The sequence below is a fragment of the Phyllostomus hastatus genome, unplaced genomic scaffold, assembly GCF_019186645.2.
Source record: "Phyllostomus hastatus isolate PE091 unplaced genomic scaffold, TTU_PhHast_1.1 phas_contig_1, whole genome shotgun sequence".
Lineage (NCBI taxonomy): Eukaryota > Metazoa > Chordata > Mammalia > Chiroptera > Phyllostomidae > Phyllostomus > Phyllostomus hastatus.
Window position 1 is genome coordinate 32,969,344 of NW_025333498.1, and position 9,000 is coordinate 32,978,343.

The 9,000-nt window shown below is 34.6% G+C and overlaps 1 pseudogene; it reads right to left on the reverse strand.

Moving 5' to 3' along the window:
- Positions 1-1,492: 1,492 nt before the first annotated feature.
- On the reverse strand, positions 1,493-1,593 carry LOC123814432 (annotated as a pseudogene).
- Positions 1,594-9,000: the final 7,407 nt, after the last annotated feature.

Sequence of the window (9,000 nt, forward strand, 5' to 3'; positions counted from 1 at the left end):
TACCTGGGTGCTCAGCTTTCATCACTGTAACCATCACCATTTTTCTTTTAAATTGTTCCAAATAGACTTTGAGATTCTCATGGGTGGGCACACTACTACTTTTTATGTTTCCAGACTAGCATAGACCTGGTCTACAATAGATATTTGAAGAATGTTTACTAAAGCAAGAGTACCAATTGTCTGGGCTCTGTCTTTGCATTTCTAACTCTCTAAACATCCAGGGAGTGTAGTTTTAGGAATGTGACTTTTGTTTTCTTCTCAGTGTCCACCTACATTAACAACTGTCATGGCTGGATTTATATTGGTAGCAAAAGGTCATTGACACAAAAAACATTTAATTAACTAGTATAAAAATTATCAAACTAATACATATGTATGCAAATATGTGAGATAATATATATTAAAATTAAGCCTTCCTTACCATCTCCAACTCCCTATAGTTAACCATTACCAGTTTCTGGTTGGTATTTCTAAAAATGTTAAGATATATATAGCATATATGTAAATATAAATATTATATATATATTCATATACATAAAATATGTAGACATCTATATGTACAAGCTTGTTTTTGTGTGATTTTATACAAACAAGTTGATATTTATATCTTATAGAAAATTTCATATTAACTTATATAAATCCACCTTCTTTTTTTAGCTCTATATTATTCTATTCTATGTATGTATCATGATACAGCTCATTGATCCCCTCTTATTAAATATTCAGGTTATTCTCATTTTTTTTCCACATTGCAAACAATACTGTAATGCATGTTCTTGTATATAAACCTTTGCGCAGTGAAAATTATTTTGATTAAAGTAATATGGATTTTGGATAGATATTTCTGAATTGACCTTAGGAGAGACTTTTGCAGTTTATACCAAAGAGGAGAATATTGGTTTATCCACATCCTCACTAATTCTTTATTACTCATTTTATATTTGGGTGACCACATGTGTTTTAATTTGCATTTATTTGTGAGTTCACGATCACAGATATCTTTGCAAGTATATTAAGAATTTGTATTTCTGAAGCACATTGGTTGTGTCTTCTTAGAAACTATTGTGTCTCAGTTTTCTTCTGCCCTAAAGTTCTTCCAAAGTCTGTTTTCTCATGCTTTTAATCTCTAGTTCTCCTTTCATTTCTAAAACCCTACTTTCCATACCCTGTTTTATCTTTTAAAAATACCAAACTGTTCTTCAACATTTGAATATTTGAAACATATGTGTGTGCTATATATTAAGCTAGTTTTCCAGTTTTGCCATTATATACATTCTATTAGAAAGTACCTAGGACTGACATAAACTCAATTTTTTCTTTTCTTTTTTTAATACTTACAACTTAATAAAATGTCAAAAATAAACATATCTGATAGGTTTTGGTTGAAGTACTTTCCTATCTAGAGTTAATAATATCTATTACCTCTTCAACTATTTTAGAAAAAAAACTTTTAAAGTTAAAAAAGTTTGAGATATATAAAGAATATTCATTTAAAAATATGGAACATTTTCTGAATTTGCTTGTCAACTTTGTACAGGGCCAGGCTAATCTCTGTATCATTCTGATTCTAGTAAATGTGCTGATGAAACAAACATTAATTTTCTGATTATGGATTTGCCTATACTAGTATAATTGTTTTTGTATGTAAGTACATGTATGTGTATGTGTCATCCAATATTTAACCAGTTTTACTTCTACTTGATTGATTTACTTGTTCTGAAGTTGATGGAAATCACTGAAATAATTTGGATTATGTTTTGTATATACTCTTAGTATTTACACTATTTCAGCTATCTTTATTCCATCCTAAAATAATAAAGATAATCTTGAAATCATCATAAGTTTCTGACATATTTTTAACATTTAATGATACATGTATCTTCAAATATTAGAACACTTGCCATTAGACACATGAATTATAGTTTAGCATCTTGTTTTCACCACTTTGTTTTTTAATGTATTTTAAAATTATGCATGTTAAAGCATTGTGCTCATATTTTAGCTTCCTTTAAATTATAGTTGAAAGCCAATATTTGTTTGTTACATTTTGCATGGGTCTCTCTCTCTCCCCTTAAGGAGGGCAGGAACAGAAGCAAGAGGAAAAAGGCAATTGACCTCTTGACCAAGTTGTTCTGTTTGGTGAGGTTGTACCACGTTGCTCTTGTGAGGTTTACAGTAAGAGCAGAGCAGAGTGCTGGGGTAGAGGGACTAACAGTGTTAGGATCAAAGTCCTAATTGTCTGTTTTCTTGAAGTTAGGGTTATTGGCAGCTGCCATTATACCATCCGTGCTGCTGTCACCCAGCACAGCCAACCAGCATGCGCTAATTGCAGTGGCCTTTTCATCAAGTAAGATCATCCCACTAAACACAAAGAACTGTCTCTCCATTAGCACAGACAGTAGCCAGCTAGATCAGCTGGGCTCCTTGAGTATGATTGGACTGTCATATTGTTATGATTTGTTCAAGTTTAGAGCATTTAGCAGATACCCTTTGCACCTCTCTTTGTACCTGAATACTATAACCTGACTGCCCCTATCATTTAAGAGGGTACTATAGCTTTTCAAAGTTCAGCAGCACACAATTGCAGGCAGGCAACTGGTTTCTGACAAGAGATCAATACTGTCCTTCCAAACGCTGGAGTCAAGCTGCTGGGTCTGTCAGAGGGATGTGTGCTGTAATTGGATCATGGATGCTGCGAGTCATCTGAGTTTCCCTTCAGCACTGTCACAGCTGTCAGATGTCATCCCTTTGTACAGCTGTCACTGCGGGAGGGTTGGGGCTCTTTTTCCGTTCTAACCCAATGCAAATGTCCACTTAGCAGATGAATATTGAAGATATTAGACACTTCTTTATGCCTTTATGCAAAATAAAGATCTGTGTCATCTGTGAATTTCATGGAAATAAGTTGCAATTTATTCACTGTGAGAAAAGTGAAGTGAAGCCTGTAAAAATGAGAAATTATTTGGTTCAGGCTATTAAAAAAGGACTATTCCACAGAATAAATAACAATATGCAGATATTTTCCTTGAGATGGCATAACTAATACTGTGAGGTATTTAGAATGGTCACCTGATATTTGGATGAGATTTAAAAAAATATATGAACACTTTGTTCTGATATTCTTGGAAAAGTGATAGGTCTTGAACACATTTATCTTCTTTGAAATAATTAAAGTGTATTGAAAAAATGTAAATGTAATACTTTAAATTAGCAATATGGGATTTAAAGAACCTAGTTATATTTAGGATGAGGTCAAGTGTTCTCAAGAAAGTTTATTAGACAAGATAATAGTTTTCATAAAAATAAGAATGATGTTTTGGTCACAAAATCCTTTTTATTTAGGTTATTACAAAAAAGCAGAAAGACATGTCCAGAGTTGGCAAAATAATTCTATAAACAATGAGTGACTGTTAATTTGTCTGTTAATTTCAGTCAATTTTGCTTTGGTTTGAATTTAAAAGAACATCCAAAAAGAAATGCATTTTATTTCATGCATTTATGCTTACAAAATTGTATTTTTAAAATGATGAATGGTTAATTTATGGAATGGTACAACTTGAGTCATATATGCTTGTGACATGCAGTAAAAATACAGAGATGTCACCAATGTAACTTTGGCAGTTATATTCGTAATTCAGGAACTTTTATAACATTTAGATAGATACATGAAATTCCCTACACTATCTCAAAATAAAGTACAATTTTAATATTTTTTTTTTATCATTTTCTTCCTTTCTTCCTAAGGTGATGTCAGAATCATTTCTGGATGGCCAACAGGGTAATTTTGATTTGGGTGGCTGACTTCCTTTTTCTTGAGGTCCAGACCACACACCACCTTCTCTGTCAAACAGGCAGCTTGCACCAGCTCCAGTGACAGAGGAGCATGAATCTTATTTTCCAATATCTAACCTCAGCATCCTGTCATTCACCAGGGGACTCCCTAGCTCAGAACCACAAATATCCAAACTTTTTGCCTCAAATGGCATTATGGAGTGACCTCACCTCATTTGTTGTGGCTCATGCTTTTTGGAGCCTAAAATTAGTGACTGCCAAAATCAAAATGTAGACATTTGGTCCACATTGTTGGGTATGGCTGTGCAAAGGGAGGGGATGAACGGTAAGCAAATGCACCCAGTGTTTTTATTTAAATGATGATTTGTTTGAAATGATTATAATATATACTAATCAGATAAGAAGTATTATGTTTTGCATTGCTTCAGTTAGCATTTTTCTCTCAGTGTGATTTTACATTTATAAAAAGCTGCATAAAAAATCTTATGAAAATTTACATGGTTTACTTCTATGAAACAAATTAGCAATCAAATCTTAAGTTGACTATCACTGGTATAATAAAGTACTCTTCAATAGTTACTTAAGCAGAAAATATAGGAATGAATGAAGTAAAAATTTAAACTTAGCTTCTTAAGGTTATTCTTCTGTGATAACCATGAACTTTATATGCAACTCCAGTGACTCAAGTAGGCACTCTCCCTTTTTTTAAAAAACATGGTTTATGGCTAATTACATCAAAGATCCAAAACAGTCTTTTTTACATTTGCATTAATAAGGGTATCACATGACCATGTTGAAGTAAAGTATACATCAAAGGTAGATAGATTAAAGGTTGGTTAAGCATCAAACCATGTTCCATATGTAAATTTATAGCAATGATGTGCTGTAGAAAGATAGCTTACCCTCTATTTCTCTGCTACTAAATAAAATTAAAAATTCACAACTCTGGTTTATGGGATTTTAAATGAATTTGATCTCTCTTTTGGGCAGGGCAAATAAGTGTTTTGTGATGTATTATTTTATATTAAAAAAAAAGACCATCGTTCTGGCTCATTTAATTTTGCGAGTGAATGATCTAAGATTAACTACAGACTAGTCAGTGCAGTTTAAAAGCTGAAAGCAATTTTCAGCCATAGATGGTAATGCCACATTCAGTCCACAACTGAATGACTCTAAATGACTAAGCTTCGAGGTCTTTGTATATGACCACAGGGCCTGATAAAGCCATAGGAACACAGTAAAAGCACAAAAATAGTTCCAATTTATTTGGTGCCATCACCTTAATGAGATTAATACAGACGTGTTCATGTGCCTAATTGGTGATTTTGTTTTAACTAGTGATGAAGGATTAAAACTTCAGGCAACAGGCTGCTTGCTGGAAAAGAATTTGAGTGGAAAAAGTTTTTAATTATAAAAGAAAGGCAGTGAAATATACCACTGCAAAGTTAATAATAATTCTTTTTTTTTCAAAAATGAGCTGATTATAATGTGTACCCTGGATTGTTCTTGCCATTTTGTGAGGAAGGGTGATTTTATGAGAATTACCACATACAGCTTTTACATACCAGTGGACCTTGTGACATACAAACACGGATAGAACTGTTATTTCTGGTGAAGAGTGTTAAAACTAGTAAGCTTTGGTGCTCGGGCCACTATGGAATTTAGAGTATGAAGGATTTCATTCTAATTTAACATTTAATGAGTTACTACCGCTGGATGTCTTATGGCTTGCTGTCCACACCCCAGTCAACCAGAGCATCTCTGGAGAAACTCCACCTATGAATTGAATGGGGTTCCTCCCCTCAACCTCTAGTTGTGACCATTTAAATGCTAACACTTAAGCATGCTGCCAAAACACAAACACTCAGCCTAAGTCATTAGGATTTAATTATAAGGGGCAGCTGAGCCCAGTCTGAATGTGAATCTAAAAAATCTTGTATAAAAACTAAACCAGAACTGCCCATCCTAACCCTTCATGATCTGTCTATACCAACCCAGTGAACTATGTTTAACTAAAACTGCAGGTTTTATCAGAGTTCACAGGCTCACAGTCCTCACATTAGTGCATATTTTAATTATTACTTATCTGGCATAGGCATAAGTTTTATCTTGGCGTTGGTGGTGTTGGTGGTGAGTTGTATACTCCATACCCTGTGTATCTGTGGCAGCGTATGTTAATTTTGTCTTTCAGAACAGACAGTGAATTAAAGGAACTATATAGCCCTATATTGCCAACTGCATAAAACAATATTTTCCCCAAGAAACGTTGCCCAATGCTAAGGTGTCTTTTTAATTAGGAAAAAAAAAGCCCTCAAATGCAAGAATTTGGTCTTTAAGGCTCTACTATGAGCCATTTTAAAAGGACTCTGGGTAGTGATACTGTGCGGTGTACGATGCTACCTTCCCAGAGAATGAAGACAGAAATATATTTTACATTTCTTGTCAGATTGAACTTTAAGACATCCTGACTGCTTTCTCTATAATTTAAACATCACAGCCAAAATGGCAACATGCTTTGTTCAGTTCCATTTGTGTGGAGTTTTAGTGCTTCATTGATTCAGAAGAAGGCTGAGGCTGGCACGGAGCAGGGCGACAGAATCACACTCTCACTGCAGCATGTCAAGCCATTATATCTGGGACCAGAATGTCACCGTGGTCTCAATGGTTCGTCAGCTGAAGGATATGGTTAACAAATGTAAAACCAAACTTCAGAGGAGCTGGTTTTCTGTGCTAAGTGATCTGTATTCCCTCTGAATTTACTTTCCCTTAACCCCGTGAAATTAACAGTACTTTCTGACATTCGACCCCCTGACCTCACACATAATAAGAATTTAAAAAGCACCATGCATGAGTGTGTCTCTGTAATGCAAAACTGGAAAAAATGACCATGTCACAGTTTTATTATACAAAACCTTCTCAATCTCCATTGCATGCTTCATATATGAGTGCTCAGTTTAAAGTTATTACAAAGAAAAACACAATTTTAAGAGTCATAATTCACTGTTCGTGACTTTTATAGACAATAAATTGTAGCAAATACATATTGCTACCAAAAAGCTTTGTACTCCATTAATGTAGATATTTACCAAGATAAGTGTTAAAAATAGTCTGCCTGAAGACTCTGATGGTTCAAAGGAAGGGGCTTCCGGGGAGCCGGTTGCCAAGGGTGCAAGTACATGCACAATGTGTAGGTCTCAAGGTTTAAGAGGCAGAAGCAGGAAAGTGTTCTGTGGAAATGATTTTGTGTTATCAGGCTCAGGGGATGACAGCATACAAGAGTAAGAACAAGGTGCTATGTGGCTTTTTCTTCACTGTGAAGTAAAGATTGGCAGCTGGAAGTAAGGCTTACAGACAGACCTGCACACAGGACCTCTTCACCTAGGACTCATAATCACTACTCAAAGGAAAATGCATTTACCAGGGAAAAGCGGCTGTAGCCATCAGAGGGGTGCTTAAAACACCACTTAAATATCACTTTATACGCTATTACTTGCAAACTGTGGCTTCATATTAAATTATACTTGCATAGGCTTTTGCTTAGGTGCTGATAATGCTTTTGAGGTTGCATTGGTGAAGAAGAATTTAGGCTGCTTTACAAGAGACGTGACCAGAATATTCCATGCAGCTGACAGTGACAGGGTGAAAAATTGCAGAACTGTACTTTCTTTCCCCATATAGATTGTAATTTTAATTGTCATTGTAGCCCTTCTGTTTTAATTATGGGACTTATTTGATATATACCAGGACATCATATTGAATGAAAATATGGTGCTATAATAGTCTCTTTATAATTAATGACCACATGTAGATCTTGGTGCATAAAAGGGAAGGAATAAATGAACAATTTATTTAACTAGGTTTTGGATTTCTTTCTGTCTTCCAGTTAATATAAAATGATTCCAGAGCTTCTGAGAATGTTTGATGTAAGACCTACATGGAATATCTAATAAAATTACTTTAGGCTAGATTACAAAACATATTATGTTTTAAAATGTTCTGCTCACAAATGGTAAAATTTATCTATTTACCATATTAGTCTTTTAACATTTTATCTTAAACAAAGAATCTTTTAAATTTATTTGCTGAAATATTTTAAATGTCTTCTTAAACAGATTTTACTTGTGATACAGATCATTTTTACAGGTGAAATCAAGTTTCAGAAAAAAGACTATTGAAACTTCATTTATCAAACTGTAAGAAAAAAAATCTCTGAACTTTTGCTTTGAAAATACAATGGATCTGTGCTACAATTTCCCACTGCAGGAAGAATAAATTTTTCTCCATGACTACTACTAAACAGAAGCCGTTTCTCTACAAATCACAAAGAAATAGTTTGTTCATAGGCAATTTAAAGCCCCTGAAAACTGTGAAGAGGAAACAGAAAATTACTAAAGCTTAACATTGTTCTCAAACTATTACATAACAAGATTGCCAAATAGAACTGTGACATAAATATTCTGGGCTCATATACATTTCAAGAGAGACAGATCTCTATGGATTTCTGGAAAGCAGACCTATTTGTCCAGGGTCTGTCACTGTAAAACAGGAAAATGCCCCTGACAAGCTTCTGCTAATTTTATTGTGGCACAGAGTCCTGTGCATACATCCTCTACAGTATGACTGCAGTTCAATTGCAGAGCACAAGGAAATTGGATCGGCAGAGACAGGGACTACCCTGGGGTCAGCTGTGACCACGCCGCTTCCATGTGATGTCTAGTTGGGGTGATGGTGTGTAAATAAACGCAGAGAATTGCAAATCTTGTCATGGCCACGCAGAACAGCTCAAGCATTTAAAGATGGTTGCCCGCAAACCTCACTGGAAGGTGGTTGCTGTCTGTGGTGGCTGAGGAAATACTCAGTTCCTTGCCAGAGTCTTCCTGACATATCCGAAAGTACTGACCCAGCATCATGTTGCTGAAGGGATAAATTGCTAAACTGTTTTTCATCGTAGTGGAAAATAAAGAAACAAACTGATCATGTTGAATATGGTGCTCTGAAAGCTATTGTGCTGACACCAAATACACTTTTTATTTATACTATCCCACTTTGATTTATTTGCTTTTTTAAAAATGAGGTAAAGGATCTTAATGTCCTACTGTTTATTGAATTTGGCATATTAAGTTCTGAGTTCTTGTCCTTATTGTGAACTTTTCTAATGTTAGAAAATAAAATATTACAGAATTCACATTTTCTGCTTATGAATCTAAT